This window comes from Micropterus dolomieu, linkage group LG12 (genome assembly GCF_021292245.1).
Source record: "Micropterus dolomieu isolate WLL.071019.BEF.003 ecotype Adirondacks linkage group LG12, ASM2129224v1, whole genome shotgun sequence".
Lineage (NCBI taxonomy): Eukaryota > Metazoa > Chordata > Actinopteri > Centrarchiformes > Centrarchidae > Micropterus > Micropterus dolomieu.
In genome coordinates, this window is record NC_060161.1 from 25,721,437 (window position 1) to 25,746,834 (window position 25,398).

The 25,398-nt window shown below is 41.2% G+C and overlaps 1 protein-coding gene and 1 long non-coding RNA gene across 2 annotated transcripts in view; one reads left to right on the forward strand and one right to left on the reverse strand.

Moving 5' to 3' along the window:
- Positions 1–5,140: 5,140 nt before the first annotated feature.
- Positions 5,141–6,773, reverse strand: LOC123980530. Its single transcript, XR_006827515.1, has 3 exons — positions 6,508–6,773; positions 5,413–5,483; positions 5,141–5,316 (listed from the first exon to the last, which is right to left on the reverse strand). It is a non-coding gene; the product is annotated as an uncharacterized LOC123980530 (long non-coding RNA).
- Positions 6,747–25,398, forward strand: part of trpc5a (transient receptor potential cation channel, subfamily C, member 5a) — a 186,106-nt gene continuing 167,454 nt past the window's right edge. Inside the window, exon 1 of the mRNA XM_046064956.1 lies at positions 6,747–7,044. The gene's annotated coding sequence lies outside the window, so the exon portion shown is untranslated. The remainder of the gene's footprint in view (positions 7,045–25,398) is intronic.

The window sequence follows — 25,398 nt, forward strand, 5'->3', positions numbered from 1 at the left end:
TATTATTTAAACTGAACAAAACACAGTTTATAATGAAACATTTGTTGACTCAAGAAGGCAGGGGTTGTTAGTGTCCCCCCTTTTGCATTCCTGGCTTATCAAATTTGCACATCAGCTAAAAAGGGGATTGGTGTTTTATGGCCCAGCCATCCTGTGGGAAAAGGAATCAGGGTGAAGCAGGACAGGGGGTACTTTTGATGTCCGGAGGTGACCTGTGGAGAGAGAGGGGTTGGACAGCCCCCTTTGCTGTCCTGCTAAGTGTCTCCAGTGACACCTTTACGGCGAGAGAGGTTCACTAAGGTTCTTGAATACACAATCCTTAAGCGATGCATGTCTGATTGAGTCTCTGCAGGTCCTTACCAAAACACCAGGCGATGTCAAAAGGCCAACTCCAGGGGAGGAAAACTGCCCCCCCCCCTTTGGCTTGATCTGACCTCACCTCCTCCTTGAGGTGAAAGGCTGGTTGATCCCACTACAATCCATATTTTAGAGGAGCTGATGGTGCAGTTTGGGCAATGCAAAGGTGTGTCAGACAACAGGAGCATGTGGTCTTGTCAGGGGAGTATTTGGGGAGCGAGTTCGAGCCAGAAAAACTGCAGCAGATGATAATGGTCACTTTTGGCTGATCTCCTCCTGGCAGCTCACTGACGATGCCATAATCACAGCAATGGAGATTTAATCAGTGCTCTACTCTCTCCAGTCCATGCCAGACCATTTCCATCATCACTGAAATTATTTCTGTTCCGGGCGCAGATCACTTTACAGATGAGGGATGTTCTCTTCTATATCGCCCTCTCCACCCGTGTTTTGTTTTTTCTTTTTAATGCTTATCACATTTATTTTATTGGTTTGGGTGCTATCTTGATTCTCCTCTCCTTAAGTGATTCCTCAATCAAGAACACACTTTGTGTCTCACACACATACACACAAAAATGACCATAAAACAAACCCACCCACATTCATTCACATAAACATATTGTAACATAAGCACACACTTGTGGAAACACTAGTCATACTACACATGAATACACACACTCATGCATGAACACCAGACACACATACATGCTGGCCTAATTTGCTGCGTGTTCTCACAGTTTAACCAGAACATCACTACATGATGTTAACGAGAGAAAAATGGGACGGTGAACAAAGGAGGACAATGAAGATGTGAGAGAATACGAGTGAAGAAGAGTAGGAGAAGATTGAAGAGGAAGAAGGACTAGTTAAAAAGAAAGGTGTGAAAGGAATAAGGAATGAGAGGAAGGAAGAAAATAGACACTAAGAGGAGGAGGAATAACGGGAGGAAGAGGTGGAGGAGCAAATGCAAGTGATGGAGAGCTGTGATATCTCGTTGAAAAATATGTTGTTCTTAACTCAGCCTAATTGAGCCGTCTCTAGCAGTCAGTTTAAGAGTGTAAGGCCAAAAAAATCCCAGTGTTTTTCAGAACCAGACCTTTTCAGGTGGCTGCACTCCAGGAAGTTAGTGGTGGGAAAATCCTCCATGTCTAAGGTAAAGTTGAAGGTAATCATATGTTGTTGTTTTTTTAGTTTAGTTCTACAAAGACTGAACCGCAGGTAATATAATGATTTTTTTGGTGAAGAGGAAAAGAGTAAATGAAGAGACGGAGAACATTAGATTTAGTTAAATGCTTATGCAGAACTGCTCATGTCTCACAAGTAACAATACTGTCTGTATTAATAATAAATAAAAAATACATAACATAAAGAAATAAAAAACAAAATATATAAATGTTAATGTGTGTACTATCATCAATACTTTGAGTTACTAGATCAACCAACACTCCAGCCAATGTGGAAATGGAACAAAAACATTATGTTGATATCCAAAAGGAACAGGAGCAAAAGGAGAGAGTTTAAAAGGGTAAATTGAAAACAAGATGGAACATTTTAGCACCAGAAGAAGACGTGGAAGATGATGTTTCTGTGATGTACAGCACAAATTAACCAGCAGGGGGAGATGAAGGATCACATCAGCTAATTCAATGACGCATGACGATGCAAAGTGGCAAATCCAGTACTTGAAATCAGTTCTACCAAGATGAATGCATACATGGGGAATATCTGGTAAAATTATTGGATTGTGTTCTGTACTTACAAGATTTAAGAGAAGGGTTTATTTACAGAGCATCAAGCAATACTCTGTTGTTTTATCAGTGTATTTTCACTTCCTTCTCTACGCGCTGTTGTGTTTATATTTAGGTTAAGTTAACAATAAACTTCCTTTTGAACCTATGTGTGACTTTTTGGCAAGTGTTGCTTAGAGCCCTGCGCTTTCTTAATAACTGTTCCTAGATTTAACAAAAACTCTTTCAGCAGTAAAGCCTTTACTCACTGAGCTCCCCTTCTTTGACTTCTTAAACTCCCACTGCAAATTTTGAAGCAGGCTCTGTTAAGATTTTCATATTAGACTGAAAACCCATCTTGTTGTTACAGATTGTGTGGTATAAACTTGGTCACACAATTGTAACAAATACTGAGGCGGGATATTTTTAGATTTCAACCATAACCATTGTTATTAAGCCCCCCCTTCAGTCAGAAATGTGTTTTGCTTAGTATTACTTCACTTGGGTATTGTTGATGTGCAGAATGATGTATGTTCAGAATAAGACACGTTTTCACATTCATCTGCTGAAAGGGGAAGAATTTCTCTGTAAGTGGTTCTCCACTTGGGTATTTTTAATTTGCGCATAAAGTAGAAACTCCAATGGAAAATAAATTTGAAATATTGCAAAAAAAAGTTTTTGTACTTCCTGCAGTTAATCTTTTGAAATGAAAAACATTTGCTGGAGAAACACAGAGAAAAGTCACATTAGCTCGCCATCTAACGCCGAGCAACTTTGCTAATGCTGAATGAAAGGTACGGCGCCGGTGTTGAGCTGCCTCTGAGACGGGAACGTTGAAGTAACAGAGCCTGAACATGTCTGTGTGAAAAGCCACAGCCTCCATGCTGGTGTTTCTGCATTAATTGCAGGTTTTCTGTATGAAAGCGGTTGTGTGTCGGATTATGCTCGCTCATGAGTTCAAGCGAGCACGCGTACGAGCACACGCCTGGTTGCAATCTTAAAACCGCACCGCTAGTGGCCGCTGGAAACTACATAATGCCCCTTTAAGGAAATCTGAACGTAAAACTTTTGTAGAAATTATTATTTTTTTAAGTTTGAGAAAAAGTAAAAAAACAGCTGAGATATATAGAAGTCAGTACATGTGGAGTCACACACACTTCTGACCTCATTCACTGTTAAAACGCAGGTTGTCTTTTTGGATTCTGCTTATACGGTAGCATACCTCACAGGTTTACGGTGTTCGTGTGTGTATGTGTGTGTGTGGGGGGGGGTTGACGTGCATGTAGACACTGGTTAAGCTCAGACTAATCCATTCGAGCCAAATTCCACACACACACACGGCTACATACACACACTTGTCACAACGCTTCCACTTCTACGAGGGTTTGTTCTGGAAAATGTCACCCACTCTCTTTCCCTCCTCTCTTCTATCTTTCCACTCTCATCCATCTCTCTTCATATCATGCCCCCCGCCTCCCCTCTTGTCCTGCTCTGTTATCCATCTATCTTCTCTCCTCCTTGTCCATTCTTATGTTCCTATTTTCTTTCCTCACTCTTCACTCTCCATTTTTTCTCTAATTTAATCTCTCTTTTCCGTTCCCTTATCCTCCCTTTTTGGTCCCCCTTTATTCCGCCTTGCTTCTCTCAAACTCTTTTCCGTCCCTAACCCTTTCTAGCTTGTCCTTCTTTCCTACCCTCCTTCCCATGATTGCTCCCTCGCTCCTTCCTTCTTTCCTTCTTTCCTCCCTTAGCCCGCTCACCCTTTCCTACCCTCTCTGCCTTTCCATTCATCTGTTCAAGATGATCCTGTAATTGAATCAGGTGTCCCATGGATACCGACTCCCACACACTGGGCAGAACAAGCAGGCACACACAAGCACAACCACACACACACACACACAGTCCAGACCACTGCAGGAGTAATAGCAGAGGCACCAGGTGTCTGCGTTATGATGGATTATACGTGTTCCCATTCGCGCACACACACACACACACACACAGAGTCACACACACTTGCAGACACACACAGTCACATATTCATTCATTCATTCCCCTTGGGACATTTAGCAACCAGACGAGATTAGTACACACGGTGAATTCAATAACGTTGTATTTGGAATACTGATTCTATTAAGCTCGATTACTTTTTAGGGTTTATTGACCAAACCTTTTAACATTTTTTAGATCTCATGCTGCTACAGATTTAACTTCTTATAATTCATTTAGACACCAGCATTGTGAAGTCCTGATTGCATACCGTGTTAGCGTGACGTTAGCATTTAGCTCAAAGCACCGCCCTCACAGAGCAGCAAGGATGGCTATACCTGTAGACTCCTGTTCTCATTCAAAATGTGTTTGTAGTCAGTTTAAGTCATGTTTTCAGTCTTTTTCACTCAACATGCATTGTTCGAAACTGAAGTTACATTGTCAAAACTCTTCACACAGTCAGCGAAATAGAAGTGTACTTGAACCAAACTGTGAATCATTTTTCATTGCTTTCACTGGTGTCAACATTTCTTTGAGTGCCTGGAACTTTCACAGAAAAAGATGTCGCTGTAGTTTGTTGTTATTCATATTCAAAGATCAAGATGAGAGTTCAAAATTTATATCTAAATAGCATAAAGCAGATTCTCATAAAGCAGATTATCTAGGCTATCTACTTATAGATGTTCTGTTGCAGCAACTGATCGCTGAAGTCATTTTTCCCACTTTCTGCTCTTTTTGGATATGCTCCTCAGCAGTGTTGCCCCAAACGGTCGCCTCATCTGTCAAGGTGAAGAAATATGGGCAACTTTTTCAAGGGGACTCAGATTTGCAGTATTGCGGGACAGGTATGAGAATAGCCAACTAACCATTGTGAAAAAAACAAAAGGCTTAGAGTGAGATAAGAACTGCAAAGAATGACGTATCCATTTAGGAAAAATATAATTTTGGAATGAAAAGCTTTATTACTAATGTTTACATGCACAACTTCTAAACGAGTCAGCAAGAGTCAGTTTGTCAAAACTTTATTGTTTCCTTGTCCTATCTGCATTGAGACTGAAACTTCTGTTCAACCCCATGGCTCTCTAAAGTCCAGGACACTGCTGCTCCACAACCTTCCTTTCATGAAGTAGGCTACTTGAGGTCATCATTTACTTTCAGTGCAGGTTTAACTGGACCTTTGCTTCAAAGCCCCCTCGGCATTCAGGCCGCACTCTCCAGCTGGCCTGCAGCACATTGGACCCGCCCCCTGGCAATGATTGACATCTTTTATTACCAAGAGAAGCATGGATGAAAGTCTCTAAACATTGGTCAGTAATGGAATATAGAGATTTAATATAGATACCTTTGAAAAGGTGCAACAACACCAAACATAAAAGGATATTACGTATTTTTGTTGTCTGGAGAGCCGATTATCTAAATAGAAAGAAAGAAAGTCACATTAATATTAAATGATACTGTATCAAATCCATGAGTCATTTTTACAAAAATAGACCTCACCAAGTTCATGTTGGCTTTCGTGGGACCAAGCTATCCCTCATCACATTAGGCGGATGGTTGACAGTTATTAATATATGTTTTGGAGTCAGTAGTTCATTGCATTTCACGACTTGTTACATTAATGACGTTTCCAGGGCAATGTGTTGTTGAGAGAGTTCACTGAGGATAATAGATTTAAAGATGGGGTAAACAAACCTGAAAGTCTTTGGCACTGTTCGCAGCCAACAGGTGTGTCGCACAAAAATCTGGGCCCTTTCCATAAGCATTCTCTATGTGTCCCTTTGTCCATGTCTATTTGTTCTAGTATCTTTGTGGGCCCTCTTCACATGAAGGCCCTGTATACTCAGCCCCCCACCCCCACAATCCAACACCATTTGAGGAAAAGTACATAAATACTACCATGAAAATCTACTTAAAGTATCAAAAGTAATATTCCGTACAAAGCGTAAAAATAGCCCCTGTGAGTGTTATGCTATTCAAATTGATCAGCATCATATTTTCATATTCCATATTTTCTGAGCTCAGCATATGTTTTGTGTATAAAATCTAAATGTGTAGAGTAACTTGTAGCCTAATTATAACCAGATAAATGTAGTGGAGTTCAATATTTCCCCCTGTGCTGTTGTGGAGTAGAAGTATCAAGTACTTGTACTACTTGTACTTAAGTACAGTAGGCTGCTTTAGGAAATGTAGTCGCTATTGGTGAAGCAAAAAAGAGGCTTCACATTTTATGAACGGAACGTGTGTTTTGTATGAAAAATAGCCTATAAATCTGCTAAGTAACCTAACTAAAAAATTACAAATAAATGCAGAGGAGTAAAAAGTACCATATTTCCCTCTGAATTGTTACTATGTTTTACAATTTGATTTAACAGTAGACAATAAACTGTGAGAAAACGCGGGGAGAGAGAAAATGTGTATTGGTCTGCTGCCGGTTTACCGATGTCTGCTCCAGGAACCAGGACGCACTGCGAGGCGCATCGATGTGATGCGCATTTGCAGCACCAGCAGCACCAGTCTGTTTTCAAAAATATGTTTCATCACCTGTAGCTTCAGGATTGAGAGCTGAACAGAGAGAGAGAGAGAGAGAGAGGGAGCGTGTATCGCTCCTCTCCTCTTTCCCGCGGCAGCAGCAGACATCAGGATGGGTCGCGCGGAGAAGCATCATCAGCACCACGAGCCGCTCCGTCTCCGTCCAGGTGGTGCGAGGAGCACAAGCTGATCCCGCGGAACACAAGAACGAGGAGAAGGAGCAGAAGAAGACCGGAGGAAGGCGGAGGAGGAAATCCCGCGAGAAAGGAAGAGACAGACAGACACAGATACACGCAGAGAGCATAGAGAACATCAAGTGAGAAACCAGCCGCATGTGAGGTGCGCGAGACCCCCGCGGTGAGGGGACTAATCGTTAATTTGGAGGAGAGCAACGGTTATTTTTGTTTTTTCCACTTTGACGGAGAAAGAGGCTCTCCGAGAAAAGGTAAGAAACACCAAACACCGACTGTTTTTTTTTTTCCTTTGGTTTTCAAATCCGGATTAGGCTAAAGCCGGAGCGAATTAACACCTGTACGAATCCATAATTGATTAATTAACTAACCTACAACTGTGGCCTTTAAAATGTAACTGAAACGCAGGTTGGACGGCGCAAGCACTCGTTTCTGATACCTGTAATTACGTTAACCCCGCTTTTCCCCAATAAAATTAAACGTCGGCCATAATGTGGACTATCAGTTTTAACATAACTGAACCGTGTTTGCTGAAGAGAAGCATGCTAATGAAGCTGCGTTTGTTCTGTGGTGAGATCAGATTTTTGATACTTTTGATGCGGTTTTTGGTTTTGTCTTCAACAAAAATCTGCCCGGGTTTATTTCAGCAATGTCTGAGATGGGATTTAACCTAAAGAATGACCGTTTTTCTTCTGTAATTCTTGTTATTAAAATAAATGTTCCCTATATGCCTCCCTCCCACATGTCCTGAATGTTTCACACCTTCGTATCACTTGAGCTGGAAGCACTGAACTGCGTTTACATGCTGATACGCTATATGGAGGTGTTGTTTACACAGAATCCTGTTTTATTTATTTTATTAGGCAAACTCTAGATGTTTCATGTGGCTTGATTGTGAATTTGAGGGACTGTGGTGATGATTTTGTTGCTGTTGTGGTGAAGCTGCCGCAGGTTGTGTATGTGCTGTTGCAGGGAAAGAGAGAGAGAGGGTTTGGCTAGGAGATGCTTTGGGTGACTGGTGGGTGGTTTATGTATCCTGACTCTATTGACTAATGCTGGAAAAAGAGGGGGTGCAGAGAGAGTGCGTGCGCGGTTGTATGCGTGCGCGCGCGCGTGTGTGTGTGTGTGTGAGAGAGAGAGATTGAGAGAGAGAGAGGCGGGCTGCAGAGTTTGTGTGGGTCTCTGTAGGCTCTGCTCTGTGCGCTTCTGTGCGCTTTGCGTGCGCCTGAAATGGAGGTTGTGCAGTTTTTTTGCGCGTGTGCGTGTGTGTATTCGTGTGTGTGTACATAAGAGAGACGGTGCAATTCTCCCTTGTGTTTGAGTGTGCGTGCGTGTACGTGTGCATGTGAGTGCGCATAAAAGAAGAGGAAACGAAAGGGAAAAGAGAGAGATGGATGGAGCTGCAGAATGTGTGTGTGTGTGTGTGTGTCGGGGTTTTATGTGTGTGCCTGCACCTCGGCGCTTGCTCGAGGGCCCAAAGGGTTTTCCCTGCATATTAAACTCTTCATCGGGGCTGTTAAGTGTTTCCCCTGTCCACCTGAAAGAAAGTCTAACCTCCTTATGTCAGGCAAAACGTGAAGTTTCTGCTGCCACTACAAACACACACACACAAACACATGCACAGGCAGAGATTCGGCACAGATGGCAAACAGCAAATCTACAATATGAACATCTGATGAACAATAATTGTGCCTAATTGCATCTTGAGATTTTAGTTCATTATAAACCATCAGCCTTTCTGCAGAAACATCCAGTTCAGTTTCCCTGCTCTTGTGAAAGAAAGCCGACATGCTAAAATGAGAGGCAACAGGACAGTAAAATAATTTTGATCCTACTTATTATCAGAATTAATTACAATGATAATAGTTGCAGAATAATTATCACTCAGTCAGTGTCGGGCTTCTCTGTGAAGTCAGTGCAGCTCAGGTCTGTGTTATCCAGTTAAAAACATAACAGGCGGACTGGGCTGGGTTTTTGTTGGGTTGAAACAATTTTTTGACAAATGACTGCTGACTTGACATACATACTAAACATTTACTGGTTCCAGCTTGTTGTGCCATTATGTTTGGATTTACTGCTTTTCTCTATTTTATATGACTTCAAACTGAAGATGTGGACTAGGAGAACGAGACAAGCAATTTGAAACATTTTCAATAGATCTGTCGAAAATGAAAATAGTTAGATGCAGCCGTCATCAAAAACACACAACAACTGCTTTGAGAACAGCCAGCACAATGAGAACACACATCAAATCATCACAACATGTAGTTTACCACAGATAGGACCAGACTGGGAGTCAATAGGTTGATCCACTGTATATGTTTTTGACACTGAACATCTCCCATGACAAAAATTGTCAGTATTTTTCTTGTTTTTCAGCTTCGATGTTCGTCCTGATGGTGTTGTTTGTGTAACAGATCACACTTCAGTGATCCCCCATCCTTCTTTCTCATCTTTTTTTTGTGCTTCATCCAAACGTTACCTCAGCAGCTGCAGAGAAGGATGCCTTTGAAATATGCTGTCAGTGCCAATCCAGTATGACTTATAAAGTCGACATGTTTGTGTGCCTTTTTCCTCCAAAAGCACACAAAGAATAATAAAAGTTTATTTGTGTAGTATCTTGCAAAACAATGGTACAATGTTTCTGAAGCACATAAATAGTCAACAAGTGTTGTAACAAGGGGCAGAAAAGACTAAAGGATGGAAAAAGAGATAAAAGTGATGAAACTCAAAGGGGGAGTAAACGCACTTTGAAAGAGGGCTTTAAACATGAATGTTTGTTTAAAGAAGGGATTTAACAAAAGACAGTGGCTTAGCTCTGTGGAGTGCACAGAGGAGCAAGAGTTTCACACTAAGACGGATGTCAGACAGAAAAGGAAAAGTGGATCATATCTGAGCTCCACCTCAGAATAATAGATTTAAACCTGTCTTCAGCAAAGCAAATGGTCCAGACTATCAGCTAATTCTCAGCACTTTGTGCCTCAGGATGGGAAATGTCAGTACTGGGAGAATGAGCGATGTCTCTGCATCTGCCGGTGGTCTGACTTAATCTTTGCATCATTGAACATTATCAGCAGATGGTTGCAGCTTCACTGTTGATCTGAAATATAGAGATGTGAAATAAGAGCACCTGGAGCCCAGCCTGCGCGTGTGTGTGTGTGTCTATTATAAGTGTGTGTATTGTATGTGGCTACAGTATACTGTGTATTGCCCCTAAACAACAACTCCTACTGCCTAAATGACTAAATAGGCCATTTATCAGTGCCCTCTGAAAATACCCATATGAGCAATACAGATAAAATGATAAAGATTTCATATTCATGTTTTCTGATTATCCAATGACATCTGGTTAACATCTGGTTAAATGTGCTCTGTGGAGCTTTCTTGTACCACCTCACACAACTATAACTTTATTCCCTCGTTAAAAATTTTAAATGCTGACTTGTTTTGAATATTAAAATGCTGCATCATTGGTTACATACATGTGTCTTAGCTCGCAGTCTTTGTTTCCCCCTTGCTTTGCTGGCACAGTTGCTTTGCTTGTCAATGCTGCCAACTATCGATCAGTGGAGGAGCATGAAATTGGCGACAGGAATGTGTTCACCGCGCTCGTGTGTTTTAGGACACACGTGAAACAATCAGATCCGGAACTCACTTTTAAAAACGTCGCTTTAGCATTACCAAAAAATATACTCACTAAAGGTTATGGAAGGATTAGGGTCGTTGTTAAAAGAAGAACTACTAGATAAGGCTTCGATTGTGGTCATTGTTAGTAGAAACCAGAGGTGCGGACTTGAGTCACATGACTTTGAATCGAGTCAGACTCGAGTCACAAAAACGATGACTTGACTTGACAAAATCAAAGAAGACTTGCAACTCGACTTTGACTTTAACGCCAATGGCTCATGACTTCCCTTTGGCCTTTTGACTCGAGCTGACTCGACACTCAAATATTAATTATGATATAGAAAAAAAACTGTGATGTTTAGTTCAGCTTGAGACAACATAACATGGTTATAACTGCTATAACTTCCTATTCAACATTAAAGAGGTGGTATTATGCTATTTGGCTTTTTCCCTCTCCTTTATTCAGTTATATATCTTTGTTGTGCATGTAACAGGTTTGTAAAGGGAAAAGCCCAAAGTCCAGCTCAAAGGGAGTTCCCATCTCCCACAGAAAGCTCTGCTCTGAACCGCTTGAAAAGAGCTCATTTTTAGTCCAGCCCTTCACTTCCTTTACTTGTGACGTCACAATAAAAACGCATCATAAAGCTTGCCAAGCAGCTAGCAGGGTCAGGCACGCCCTCAAACCAAGCTAGTCTGAGCGGAGGCCCTTTGGCTCGACTCGCTTTTGTTTGGTTTTCCATTGTAGAAATGTTGTACCTGTACCTGCTTCCAAGGTACTTTTTTTCATATCAGGTTCCAAGCGAGCTGAGGGATACTAAAATGTAACGTGAAAACACGACAGACTGCTGATTGGTCAGAGAGAGTCATTACTGTTCACTGCATCATCATTGCTGCACCAGACAGAGGCCAGCAACAGAAAGTTTTATATTTTACAGTTTTTGTATGGAATTTCATCACTGAATCCACTTCTGAGAAGTTTTGAGGTGAGAAATCAGCTGTGTAGATTTCGAATATTGACAGTTTTACGAGAAGTGATGGCGAAACAAAAATGCTTGAATATTTTCGGAGTTGAGGAGCTCCGCAAGTGGCTGCGGGGGAAGCCTGTGCCAACCCGCGGGAGGAGCGTGTGAGTCCGGCCAGCCGCCTGCTCACAGAGCCCTCTGCTCCCGCCGTCACACAGACCGCTGCAGCAACAACGGCAGAGGAAAACACAACTGGAAGGTTTTCATACCGCTTATCTGTCTTTACATTCTGAGTAATGTTGAAACGTTTTAACTTAAAAAAGAGAAAGCTGTGTGGATCGCTGGTGTGTGTGTCACATTGAACATTATGTCGCAGCAGTTGTGTGTGGCGTCGCTATCACGACAAGCTACGTACTATCTCTGGGTACTATCTGCAATGGAAAACGGAGCAGGGTCGAGTCTATCGATTTGCGCTATGGTAGCATTTTTCGGCAAAGGCAGCATAGATCATCAGAACACCGGCAACAGTTCAACTTTAGTCCTAATGGTATGATGTGGAACAATGATGTTGTGGACTTGAGAGTAACATCTGCTAGGTTACGGTCTCAGTCTTTGATTTGGATCTTGTTTCTTACGACCCGCCCTTCTCTGCTTCTGATTGGCTAGTAGTCCTTACCTGGGATCTGCGCATATGCAACTCCCAACAAAGATTTTGTACAAGTAAGATGCATCACTCTGTAGCTCAAGAGCGGAGCGTACAACAAAGGGTGAAAAGAGGAGCTGCATCAATGTGCAGTATGAGAAAAATATAGTGTCTTTTGAAAATGAAACCATGTAAACCTGTTCTGGTACAACCCCTAATTAAGATTTTGAACCTGAAAATGAGCATAATACCACCTCTTTAAGAAATTTGCAGTATAGGCTGAAGGATGAGCTGGTATATGGATGGGTAGATATTATTTATATACTAAACCAGGTGTGTTCAGTGTTGATTTACCTGATTGGTGCTTGTAAAATAACCACTGTATCTGCGTCTTCTAAGGTCGAACCGATTTTTAAATTTTCTCACCGCATACTGCATCTCCCGACAAAACACCAAGGTTTTACTTAAGCGTTCAGCAACATAACTCCGTCAACTCGAGTAGTTCACCTATCACCTGCTCTGCTCCACTTCATGTACAGACACTCACACACACAGAGCCCCCTCAGGGATCCATCTGTCACCCAAAGCTGTCAACTTGGGGGAAACACTGGGCTGCTGTCGTCCTCTTGCGCTCTAGATGTTGCTTAAAGTCAATAATGTTGGATTACTATTTCTTATTTCATGGGCTTTTTGGGGTGATGCATATGTAATAGGTTTTTTTTTTAATGATGTATTACATTTTAAATGTTCAATAAATAAATTATGTTAAGTCAGTGAGTAATCTTGTAGAATAATTTTGATCTCAATATTGACCAAAATAATTGTGATGATAATTTTTACTGTAACTGAGCAGCCCTACATGAATATTTAATTTTAATTCATGAAATGCACCTCTGCCTTTTTTTCTGTACAAGTTAACCCTTCATTCAATACAGTTTCTTTATGTTTGACTGTTGTTAAAGACATGACATGTTTTATATTTGCTGAAGAGTGTATTATGACCTGAGACTGACTTGGGACTTGTCGGTCTTGACATGAGACTTGACTCGTACTTGCCTGTCTTGATCGATCTGGACTTGGGACTTGAGTGCTAAAACTTGAGACTTCCTTATGACTTGTAAAACAACGACTTGATCCCACCTCTGGTAGAAACAAACTCTGACAGTTGGTAGGAGACTATATGAACTGTAGTCTCCTGTGTCAAAGTCATCAACCCTTACTTCCCTACTAAGGGCTTTTGTTTTGCAATATTAACATTGTGATATTTGTATTATTGAAACATGGCATCACAAACTTTTGCTTGTCAGATGAATGTTAATATACTTGTCCTAGGCATTTGAACTAGTCGCCAACTATGAAAATCTTGGGTTTGTGTGAGATTGAAAAAAAAAGTCTGGTCACACATCCGCCAACTGTACTTCTCCCATCCCAGGGTCCCTCATATGGTCACACACACTGCTCACACTTCCTACTTCTGACACCATTTGTAGTGAAAGGCGAGAGCAGGCACCATAGCCGGATTCGAACCCGGGTTCCAGAGTGGAGGACAGTTTAAACACATCTACTTCTTTTTTCAGTAAAAACAAACAAACAAAATTGATGTATTTCAAGTATGAAATAAAGAAGTAGGAACGCGTGGAACGGAATTTTTTACCTGGAAGGTTATGGCGGTGCACTAGTTGCTGTCTAACAGCTGTAGCATGCTAGACATCCGTGCCTTAGCTTGGTAGGCCAATAGGGTTGCCACCCATATTTTAGAACTAAATAGCCACGTCCCGTATTGATTCAAAATGGGACGTGGTTTGTCCCTTATTTCAGAGTTGTCTTTAATGGAGCATCCCATGCAAATCATCATGCTGTGAATACTTCTCCTTTTCTACTTCTGATTGGGTAATACTCGCTGCCATTGTTGGTTTGATTAATACTGTCAGGTTCAGGGCCAATTGGAGTCAGATAAGGGCGGGTCTCTTGGCAGGGAGTCGAGTTGAAACAACGGCAGAAACTGTGCAATTTGTCGGCCATTGTTCTGTGTGGTGCACGGTGGCCTGTCAGACATGTTACAGCATGCCGAGGCAGTGTAATGATTTAATAAAACGTACTTATTTTCTGATTTTGTTACAATGTAAATGAATCACAGCCCTACATTATGTATGATTTATTTTTTAAGGTTAAGGTATACAGTCAGGCACATAAGCATTCATTCAATAAGAGATAAGAGAGATATACGCTATTTAATCCACATTTAATTATCAAAATATAGTGCCTATGTGAAGAATATAAGCAACCATGTGTGCTGTTATGCTTAACCAATCTATAGAATTGCATGATTCAATACTGTAGAATAACCAATAGGCTGAATAAAAACTGAAAAAAGAAATATATAAATTTATTTACAGACCAATCATAAAATGCCGTTCAATTAAATTGAAAAATGTTTGTAGATAGATTATTTATGTGTGGTTTCATTGTTTAGATGGCATTACTGAAAAAAATGAAAAATGTTTTAGCCAAAATCTGTGTTCACGCCACCCTTTACAATTACTCAAGTTCATTAGCAATTTCTCAGCAAGAACAGGTGCAGTTGTTTGAAAGTTTGAAAGGCAAACAGCTACTCAGTGCTGCATGAGTACTGTACTTCTGACTAGAAAACATTTAGTATAAAAGGAAGTAGGCCTAACATGCTCCAATCCTGCACACGAGGCCTACTACTTCTAATCCACTGATGTTAATGATGTTCATGGAAAGTCTTTTAATCAAATCGTATCAAACATTTGTTTTACACAATTTATAGTTAATAAGATATGGACATGTTGATTTAATAAGTTAATGAAATACAGTTCACATACTATTTTTTTGTGGTCTCACTGTCTCACATTTTGTTGGCCTATGTTTATTATTGTAGCTGTGTGTTCAGCTATGACAATATAACCACTAGTCTGTTGAGTGGTGATAGAGAGAGACTGAGTTCATCTGTTCACACTGATTTCAATAGCAGATAGCTTATTATAATGTCCAACTTAATACTTTCAATGTTTTAAAGTTGTGATATACCACCACTGGCACACCATCGGGCCTGTCGTTGCTGGGCCCTGAGGGGTGCGGTCCCCACTCCGACAGGCGTCCCTTATTTTTTTGTATTAAAGATGGCAACCCTAAAGGCCAAGTTAGTCAAGCTCATGTAGTGTCGGTTTCCTGGTTTGTTGCAGTGAAAATGGATGATGATGGGTGTAAAACTGCATGCCAACATAGTTCAGCTGAAGTCGGTGTGTCTGTGGGAACACTTCAAGCATGTTATTTTCGATGGCATCACCTGAATGTGTCGTGCGTCGAGTATCAGAACGAGACAAAAACGGACTGGAAGGTGAGTCCTTCTCCCCACAGCGATCAGGCAGCTTCAGGCAGTGCCAAAGTATTCTAAGGGACTGTTTATCAGAGCGATATGAGACTACAGTCTGACCACAGTCTGTCGCAGATGATAAAGAATTTAAGCATATGGTCAAAGTGCTTGCACCCCGCTACAATGTCCCTTCACATTTTATTCAGTCCGTTGTGCTGCCGTATATAAACGACTGCAAGAATTATAAACAGGTCAGATTCTAACGATGGACCATTGCTGACATTTGTGTTATTTCTTTTTTCTTGCTGACAGTATTCCAGTCAGAATGATGGCCGCTGTTGAATGTTTACATTCTTCAAAATAAATGACAAATGTCATTTTCTCTGCTCTTTTTTTTGTTTGTTTTCCCTGTACTGAAAATGTACTGAACTATGATCCCAAAACCAAATCATGATTTTTGTGCACCATTACACCCACATTGTATGTCTTTAGTGTCAAGAGATAAAAAGAAATAAGAGAAAATTGTGTGTTCTGTGTCCTACATTTTGGAGATTCAGTAAATTTGGGAAAATTGTGTTCATACATTTAATGTTTCAAGTGCAATAAGCATTAAATAGAACTATTTAAAATCAAGCTGAGAAAGACCCAAATTGCTTTTTAATCATTTAAGGTATTCTTTAAGCAAACATTTGTAACTCTGGTTCCAGCTACTCAAATGTGAGGATATTCTTCTTTTCTCTGAATATATTTGAGGTTTTGGACGGTTGTTCTGAAAAAAAGGGAAATTTGAAAAAGCTGCTGTGAGCTCTGGAAACTTGTGATGGGAATTTAGAAATATAACTGACATATAAACTGGACAAATGACGGATTACTCAAAAGAGTAAGTGAAAGATTTGGACAGGTTTCCATTGTACAGTTTCTAACGACTGATTATTATTAGTTCTGGTCCAATGGTTGTGTGTATATTGTCTCTCCGTGTGTAGAATCAGGAGCAGGTTTTGGGCTGACGGACAGCGAAAGTTTAAAATCCTTTTTTTCTTCTTTTTTTTGGTTTGCTCTTTTGCTCTGACCTGTGTGGGTGAGAACTTTTTTTAAACTATCACAAGCCTCTCTCTCTTTCCATCACTCCTCCCTTCCTCTCTCTCCCTCTTTCTTCCTCCTCCACTCATTTTTTTTTTTCAATTTTCCAGATAGTTGGATGGAGACAGAGGTGCTTGGCTTGTGATTGTTTTGCGCAGCAGGGTGAAACGCCGGCAGTACACGTCCACTCTTCTCTGTATTTTCCTTCCTATCTTTCCCTCCCTTTCTTTCTTATAACTCACTGATGATACCTTTTTCCACACTGCTCCCTCTTCTATCTCACTCCATCCCTCCATCATTTCTCTATGTTCCCACATCTTCATCTTAACTTCCCACCGTGGCTCTCTCTGCAGTTCTCTTCTCTCATATTTCCCTTTATTTTGCCACTCTATTTAGTTCTCCTTTCTTTGATGCCTTTTTGCTCCACTCATCATCCCCCTTTTCTAATTTCTTTCCCTCTCATCCTTCCTCCTTTGCTCCTTGTTGTTCTCCTCTCATCGCTCCAGTCAGCATCGAGTGCCTCGTCCTTCTCACGCAACCTCCCTTTTCATGCTCTCTCTGCTTGGTTTTCTATTTCTGTTCTGATTCCACCTCTTGTAAGATCTCCTTCCTCTCCCTCCCTCTTCATATCTCCCTCACCTCTTCTTTGTCCATTCTCTTTTACAGCCACAAGCTTCTACCTCTTCTGACCCCCCCCCCCCCCCCCCCCCCCCCCCCCCCCCCCCCTTCACCTTCTTTCCTCTCACCTCCTTCTCTCCCCTTGTCTTCTCTCCTTCCTCCTATCTCCTCTCTTCTCCTCTACTACAATAACAGTCACAACTAGGGTTGGGCCAATAGTCCATCGTCGTCCATCGTCCATCGGCAATGGCTGACAGACATCACGACGTTGAGCAGGCATCTTGATTGTAACCCTAGTAACAACAACCCTCTCAGGAGGCAATTTAAAGGCAAATGACTGCAACCCATACCAAGACAGATTATGTGACACACAGATACTATATATTGATGTATGCAAGCACACATGCAAGCATAAACATCCATTTGCACACATAAACTGCACCTCCAACATGTATTGCAGAGTACACACACACACACACACGCTTTTATTTATGCGTAAGCTTGACTAACAGTGATATATATTGTACTTAGAGCTGGTCTCTCTCAATTAGAAACTCTCTCTCTTTCTCTCTCTTTCACACACATACACAGACTGTAGTTTCTCCACACTGCCTCCTCTACATGCTTTATTAGCCGAGAAGACACACACACACACACATACACACGTGCGCGCGGCTGGTAGTAGTGATGGTATTACTACTCGGCAAGTAGAATGACATCATCACCAGTCCTTCGAAACAGCAGCATGGACATGATCTGTCTGCTACTGAGCTGGAGGACACACACAAACGCACGCACACACACACGTCATGTATGTAGATTTCACAGCCACACAGTCATTGTTATTGATTGACGCCCTTATCAGGAAGGACGACATAATTTGCCAGCACTTTCCAAAACCTGTACAAATCATTTTTTATGATGTGACCGCTCCGGTTAAGGGGTTGGTAAGGCTTAGACAAAAAAACAACTTGGTTAGGTTTAGGGAAAGATCATGGTTTGGTTTAAAATAACTACCTAGATCAGATTTTATTGTAGATATGTTTATCCTTGTCTCTGTCCCCTTGCCTCACCCTGATTCACACCAGAGTCGTCCATGTGGTTCGTTGCCTGGAAACATTAGCAAATTAAACATTTTATTAGGGAGCATGAGGGATGTCACGACGCCTTCCCGGTCTCCAGTAAGCAGAGTTTAGTGGTGTTCTGGCCTTTTACTAGAACATAGTACAACAAGCTGAGCTCAAGCTCTGTTTTGACAACAACAAAAAAAGACCATTCAGTTTTAAAAATTAAAGTGACATGCTGCAAAATTAGCAATTTGAGAGGAATAGCAATAAGGTTGTTGGCTGTCTGCTGTTTTCTTTCTGTTCTCTTATTCTGGTCCTTAAACTAAAACACTAATATAAAATGCTCTCTTTACCCTGAAATTCTGCTGTTCTTTGTCGCGCCTGCCTTTCGATAAAGACGCATTTCAAACCACAGCATCCAACAGCCAGCTCCTGCCATAATTTTAGAAAGAGCATCACTGTGGGATGACCTCAGGGGCCTCAGTTCTTCTTCTGCACGCAATTAATGAGCTAATGTTCTCCCACAATCCAACACAATATAGTGCATTTTGGCTAATATTGATCTGGAAAAATTGCATTTTCTTTAATGGATGCTTTTATGGTTTTGTGGATACAACAGTGGTTTTCATTCCTGCAAGTGGAGTTAATGGACTTCTGTAATCAAGCAGTAAATCCTACTTTTTAGTGTATTTACTGGTGTCCACATGTACTCAATACAGGAGGAGTTTAGCAAAGTGAAGTTTCAATCTCTTTCAAGGTGCCAGATGCTGTATAATTGTTACAACAAACTAAAATGATCATTTTCTAAACACTGATAGATCAAGCAAAGCTATAACAGAAGGAGAGTACCTGTCCAATGAACTGTCTGTACATCGATGACGAGTCACGTCACGTTACTGGAAGAAACTGGAGGAAAATCATACCGATGCTAATGTTAGGCAAGAATATGTGTACGAGAATGCACCATCGTCTTTTAAGTCACCTGTGTGGGAGTATTTTAGATTTAGCATTGACTACAATAGCAATGGAGCGAAGGTCATCACTAAAATGGAGACCGTCTGTTAGCATTGCTTGACACATGTAAAGTATGCTAACAGTAATACATCTAACATGATGGCGCATCTACGCTGGCATCACCCAAACATATCTCTGGCCGGAACAAGGAAAGAGTCGGACTTGACAGGAAACAAACAACAAACTCTCCTTCTCACTGCCTTTCAAAAGACATTTCAGGCAAATTCAGAAAAACACAAAGAAATAACTAAAGCTGTTGGGATGGATTTGGTGAAAAAGCTTGAGACGCGTTACAATTTGCTTTCCCGAACGCACTTCACTAACAGTAATTCCTGAGCTCTATGAACAGACACGTGGGAATTGAGAAACAACTGGCCAAAACTTCTAACAAAGCTCTTACCAGGGCAGTTTCACTCAATGCAGTGTCCTGCCTTCTTGGGAAGGTCAGAAAAGTGGTAACGTTTTTCCACAAAAATACCACAGCTCACCATGTTTTGTCAACCAAGCAGGAGATGCCAGAAATACCAAGACATAAGCTTATCCATGATGTCTCAACTAGATGGAATACCATACACGACATGCTTGAGCGTTATGTGGAGCAGCAGCCTGCCATCTACTCTGCCTTAATGGACAACACTGTGAAGAGGTCTGTCAAGGACAAGAACATTACCATCCTGACTGACAGTAAGCTGAAACTGGCAGAGGAACTCATTCAGCTACTAAAACCGCTGACAACAGCCCTCATGAGCACTGAAACATCTCCCTCTGCATCAATGATCCTCCCACTATAGAAAATGTTGCTCAAGTCCATGGTACCAAGGCATGAGGACAGTGCAACAATCAAAGAGGCAAAGACAGCAATCACCCGAGATCTTGAAAGAAGGTACACAGACCCTGATCTTAAAGACTTTCTCCAGAGAGCTACAGCCCTTGATCCAAGGTTTAAATCCCTGCCTTTCCTGGATGATGCCTCTTGCCTCCAAGTCTACAAGGATCTCACAACACACATTCTAGAGAATGAACAGGTATTGTTTATCTTTTTTTATGATGAGTAGATGGCTGTTTTGTTATTCAACCAAATACTTTTTCTTTGTTGTTAATGTCAAACTAATAAATTATGTGTCATTTATTCTTTCTCTTAGGGACAATGTTGTGAAGCAGGGGGAGCTGGGCCATCCACAGAACCACAGGAGAAATCCTCATCACCTCCCATGAAGAAGACAGCTATGGCAGAGCTATTTGGAGAGCTTTTTGAAGCAAAGGAGCAGACCAAGCCCTTTTCCCAAATCATTGAGCAGAAGGTCAGCTCATACAAATCAGCAGACAGCATTCATGTGGATGCTGACCCACTGAGATGGTGGCAGGCAAATGGGAGTAACTATCATGTTGCAAAACTTGCACAACACCATCTCTGTGTCCCTGCAACGTCTGTACCAAGTGAAAGAGTTTTTTCAGCTGCAGGGGACATTGTAAGTGCAAGCAGATCTCGTCTTGCTGCAGAGAGTGTTGACAAACTTATCTTTTTGCAGAAGAACCTGAAAATGGAGGAATAGACAGTAACTAACTAAGCACACATGTAAAGCCATAACAGACTGAATTTATGTGGCATATATGTTGTGAATAATACAGATACTGTCAGGTTTTGTTTTTGTTTAAAAAACGAAGTATCAGAATTCCTGACCCATAGCCGTCCCACTACATGCCCACTGGACTCGATTCCTACGAATCTCCTCCAAGCCATATCTCCTGCTGTGGTCCCAGCAATCACTCATGTGATAAATACTTCTCTGGCTTCAGGAACCTTCCCGACCTCTTTCAAAAGGGCTGTGGTTACACCCTTGCTTAAAAAAGCCCTCACTTGACCCAAGTCAAGTTGAGAACTATCGGCCAGTTTCTCTTCTACCATTTTTATCCAAAACTATCGAATGGGCAGTATTCAAACAGGTCTCTGAATTCCTCTCACGGAATGACCTCCTAGATCCATATCAGTCTGGTTTTAAGAGTGCCCACTCTACTGAAACGGTTCTTCTGTCTGTAACAGAAGCCTTGAGGGCAGCTAAAGCTGCAGCCCAATCCTCGGTTCTTATCCTGCTTGACCCATCAGCTGCCTTTGATAAAGCCAAATCACATGATCCTCCTATTCGCACTCTCAGCAATGGGCATATCGGATAACGCACTCCTGTGGTTCGAATCCTACCTCTCGGGGCGTTCCTACAATGTTTTGTGGCAAAGACAATTATCCTCCTCCCGCTGCCTCTCCACAGGGGTGCCCCAAGTCTCAGTGCTAGGGCCCCTTCTCTTCTCAGTTTACACCACCTCACTGGGGCCATTGCTTTGGATGTAAACCACTTTGGATAAAAGCGTCTGCCAAATGAGTAAATGTAAATGTAAATTTAGGCTAGATTATCTGTTAATATAATTAAATTTTTTTGTTAATGTTCAAATTGAAAATGTTATTAATGAAAAACAAAGATTTTAGCTATATTGAAAGTATTTTTGCTCAGTAACACAAATTGATTTTATATTATCAAATGTCTGTATGTAAGACAATGTTATTCTTGCAGAGAAAATACAGTGAGAACACTGAAACTGTCATGTTTTTTTTCTTCCTAATGTGCTGAACAAACCGAACTGTGGGCTTGTTGAACCGTTGCACCACTAGAGTGTGTGTGTGTGTGTGTGTGTGTGTGTGTGTATGTGTGTGTATAGAAGGCACAATTAAATCACACCCTTCAATATGAAAACAAACTGAACTAGTAATTTAAAGGTTCAGTGTGTAGTATTTAGTAGGATCTACTAACAGAAATGCCATATAATAACTGTTTTCAGTGGTGTATAAAGACCTTACATAATGAACCTTTATGTTTTTATTACCTTAGAACATTTCTATCTACAAACATCGTTTTTACAGTAGCCCAAACGAACAAACGGCTATACAGAGCGTGTTTCAACAACAATTAACGTTAGTAGTAGTAGTAGTAGTACTAGTAGTAATAGGCGTCTGGCTTATTAGAAGTAAGAAAAGAAGATAAATTTTGGCAAATAGAGGGCCTCACATATTATTTAGCTCAAGAGCCAACAGAGCGTGTCCACCACCATAGCTTCTCCTGCGCGCTTGGAAAGGGAGGGGTGAACAGTGCATTTATGTGGTGTCGGAATAACCAGACCGTTTTTTTCCTCCTTAAATCAAAGAGAAATAAAATGTACATGGGACATAAATAATTAAACAGAACTTTGACTTGTGCAAAATCACGTATTGCAGTCAGAAACATGGTTCCTCTTACATTCAGCTACAAGAGAAGGTGTTTCATGAGTTTTATTTATGTTGGCAGTTCAGATGTGCTCTGACTGATGTGAACAGATGTAAACAGTAGACTCTAGAGTTGACACAGTGCAACATTTTTAACCTGTCATAGCAACGTCAAATTAAAACTTTCGAATGGCATAAATTATGGCACCCTGTATGTTGAAAGATAATAGATGGCTGAGAAACAGCAGTCTGATTTTGCATACTGTCAGTTACATTGCTCATTTTTTTGACCAGCAAGATGTTAATCACAATTTGATTTTAATTGACATTTCCTGCTTATATAAACCGCCAGTGTGGGTGTCAACAGTGGGAACAGAACCTGCAGGCGGAGTGGTGTCTTGCACTGCTGAGCTGCACAGCTACATAACAATTCTATTTATAGAAGAATTACTTGAACAGGTTAATGTCTATTGGTTTGTTTTTGTTACATCACGTTCCTGTTGAAAGTTCTTCTTTAATAAGATCCATCACTGTCAGTTTTGTAAAGAACATGCACAAACTTGTACTTAAGGCTCTCTAAGTGGTCTGAAGACTGGAATCAGTACAGTCCATTTACCATTTACACACACACAAACATATTTGCTCCTCTTTCACCGTGGTGACATCTCATTGACATAATGCATTCCCTAGCCCCTTACCCTAACCTAAACTAGTGTTGTAGTCAAGACCGCCCAAACCGAGACCAATTCAAGACCAAGACCAGAGTTTATCAAGACCGAGACAAGACCAAGACTTTTAGGGGCTGAGAGCAGTTGAGACCAAGACTGAGGGAGGGCAAGACCGAGTCAAGACCAAGACCAGTTCCCTGCATTGCATGGCACGCAATAAAATGTGGAACAAAATCATAGGTACTTCTCAAATTGATCTGAAAGATCCACATTCCCATTAAAACACCCACATACAAACGTAAGCATCGCAGGGAGGGGTGATATAATTAGGGTTAGTGGTTGCATTTAAAGCAATAAGTTTTACTTCCAATTAAAGTTAGGATGTTAACAAATCAGACAATTCAAAAGTAATTTATTGATATTCCCAAAGTTATGGTATTGACTGGTCTTGAAATAAAATCCTGAGTCTTCAATGTCCAAGACTGAGACAAGACCAAGTACAAATGCGGTCGAAACCAAGACGAGACCAAGACCATCAAATATGTGGTCTTAAGACCGGTCTTAAGACCAAGACCGGTCTCGAGTACTACAACACTAACCTAAACCATCACATCTACATGCCTAAACCTAACCCCCTATTTCTGTCCCCACAGTGACTTGAGTCCCCATCCGTTGGTGTTAAAATTACAGTCCCCACCTGGATCTAAAAATATGAAACACACACACACACACACCTGTTATAACATCATGAAGAGGTGTAATGTGAAATTGCCTAGGGAATGCTGTCTAGACAGCTGATGTGCATCCTTTGACCTCTGCAGCTTAGTCATCTAGGCATTGGAGGAAGGTGTTTCTGAGTGTGTGTGTATGTGCGCGCGCGCGACAGAGAGACAGGAATGCAATGAGTCTAAGTCAAAAAAGAGAGACATCACTGGAATAACTTACTTACTTACTTACTTAATTACTTATGTAGCATGTCTAAAGTAGCTATGAATTTTAATAAATTTATAAGAATTAATACCCAATTATAATTATTATTAACATATATTAATCCATAAAAAGCTCTCGATTAAAAAGGGGCACCACCGGAGTTGTTATTATCCTAGAGTCTCCGGACCTCTAGGTAGCTTTTAATAATTATACAATTATTCACCAGTGATCAGTTAGCTAATAATCGCTCAATTATCTTAAATCAATCAGTCAGTCTCATATCTAAAGGGTCAATTCTCTTGGCAGGGACGTGGAAATAGGCAACACACACAATTCCTTGGTTACAGTGAATTTATTAAATAACTAAGGTGATATAAAAAGGTGGTTAAATACATCAGGGAAAATAAGCAATGGCTAAACAATGAGAATGGAGGTTCGATTGTGGGAAGCATTTGACTCATACGGCATAGGAGACTAATGAAAGTAAGCTATGAGTTTAGGAGTTAAAAAGACAATATTAACACTATGGGACAACCCTGACCACAGAATGTTTGTTTGGTCTTACTGCTTGTCGGCGGCCTGCTTTGGCCTGTTGCACGGGTCCCACGCTAGCTGCCCGATCCTGGCTTTTTTGCTAGGGATTCTCTGGGGTTCTCCGTGTCTGAAGAAAAACCTCAAGGGCTGGCCGTCCTCCGTCTGGCAATTCGGCTGTTTTCAGGTTTCCTTCGTTGCCGCTGGCGAGACCACGTGGTTTGGTCTGACCTTGGTGAAGTTGCCTCGACGAAAAAGCATAAAAAGGGAACTTGGTCGTTCCTGAATTAGACCAGTGTAACTTGGACTTTAACTTTAACTTTAACAAAACAAAAGAAAGAAAGAAAATAAAACAAGTAAAGTTGCTGTTAAACGAGGGAAAAATCGATGTCGCGGCACTTCGCGTGTGTAGCTTCAAGCGAAACAAAGACTTCGTTGCGCTGGTCGAATTCTTAGGGAGAGGCATGCCGGACGCGTGCCGAAGTATCCAGAGAGCAGAGCGGAAGAGAAGAGGGAGGGCGACGTCGTGTGTTGCTCTTTTGTGGTCTGGGGCGTGGTTCCCCCAGGGGGCAGGGGGTCCTTCTAAACCTTTAATGTCTATAAAGAAAAGAAAATCTATTTGCGCGTATTATAATTAAATATTTTCCACAATCAAACATCACTGGTCAAACAGTTGTACCGTTCTAAGTTAAGCATTTGGTAACAGGAAAACTCTTGTGAAATTATTGGTCATGATAATTGAGTGACATTTATACATTAACGGCATTTCCGACGATGGTATGTAATACTTATTTCGTCCACTTGGGGGAGCTCAGGTTACATGAGGAAAGCTTAGATTAAGATAGATTTTGTCACTTAGGCGTGAAGGGGGTATCCCTTTG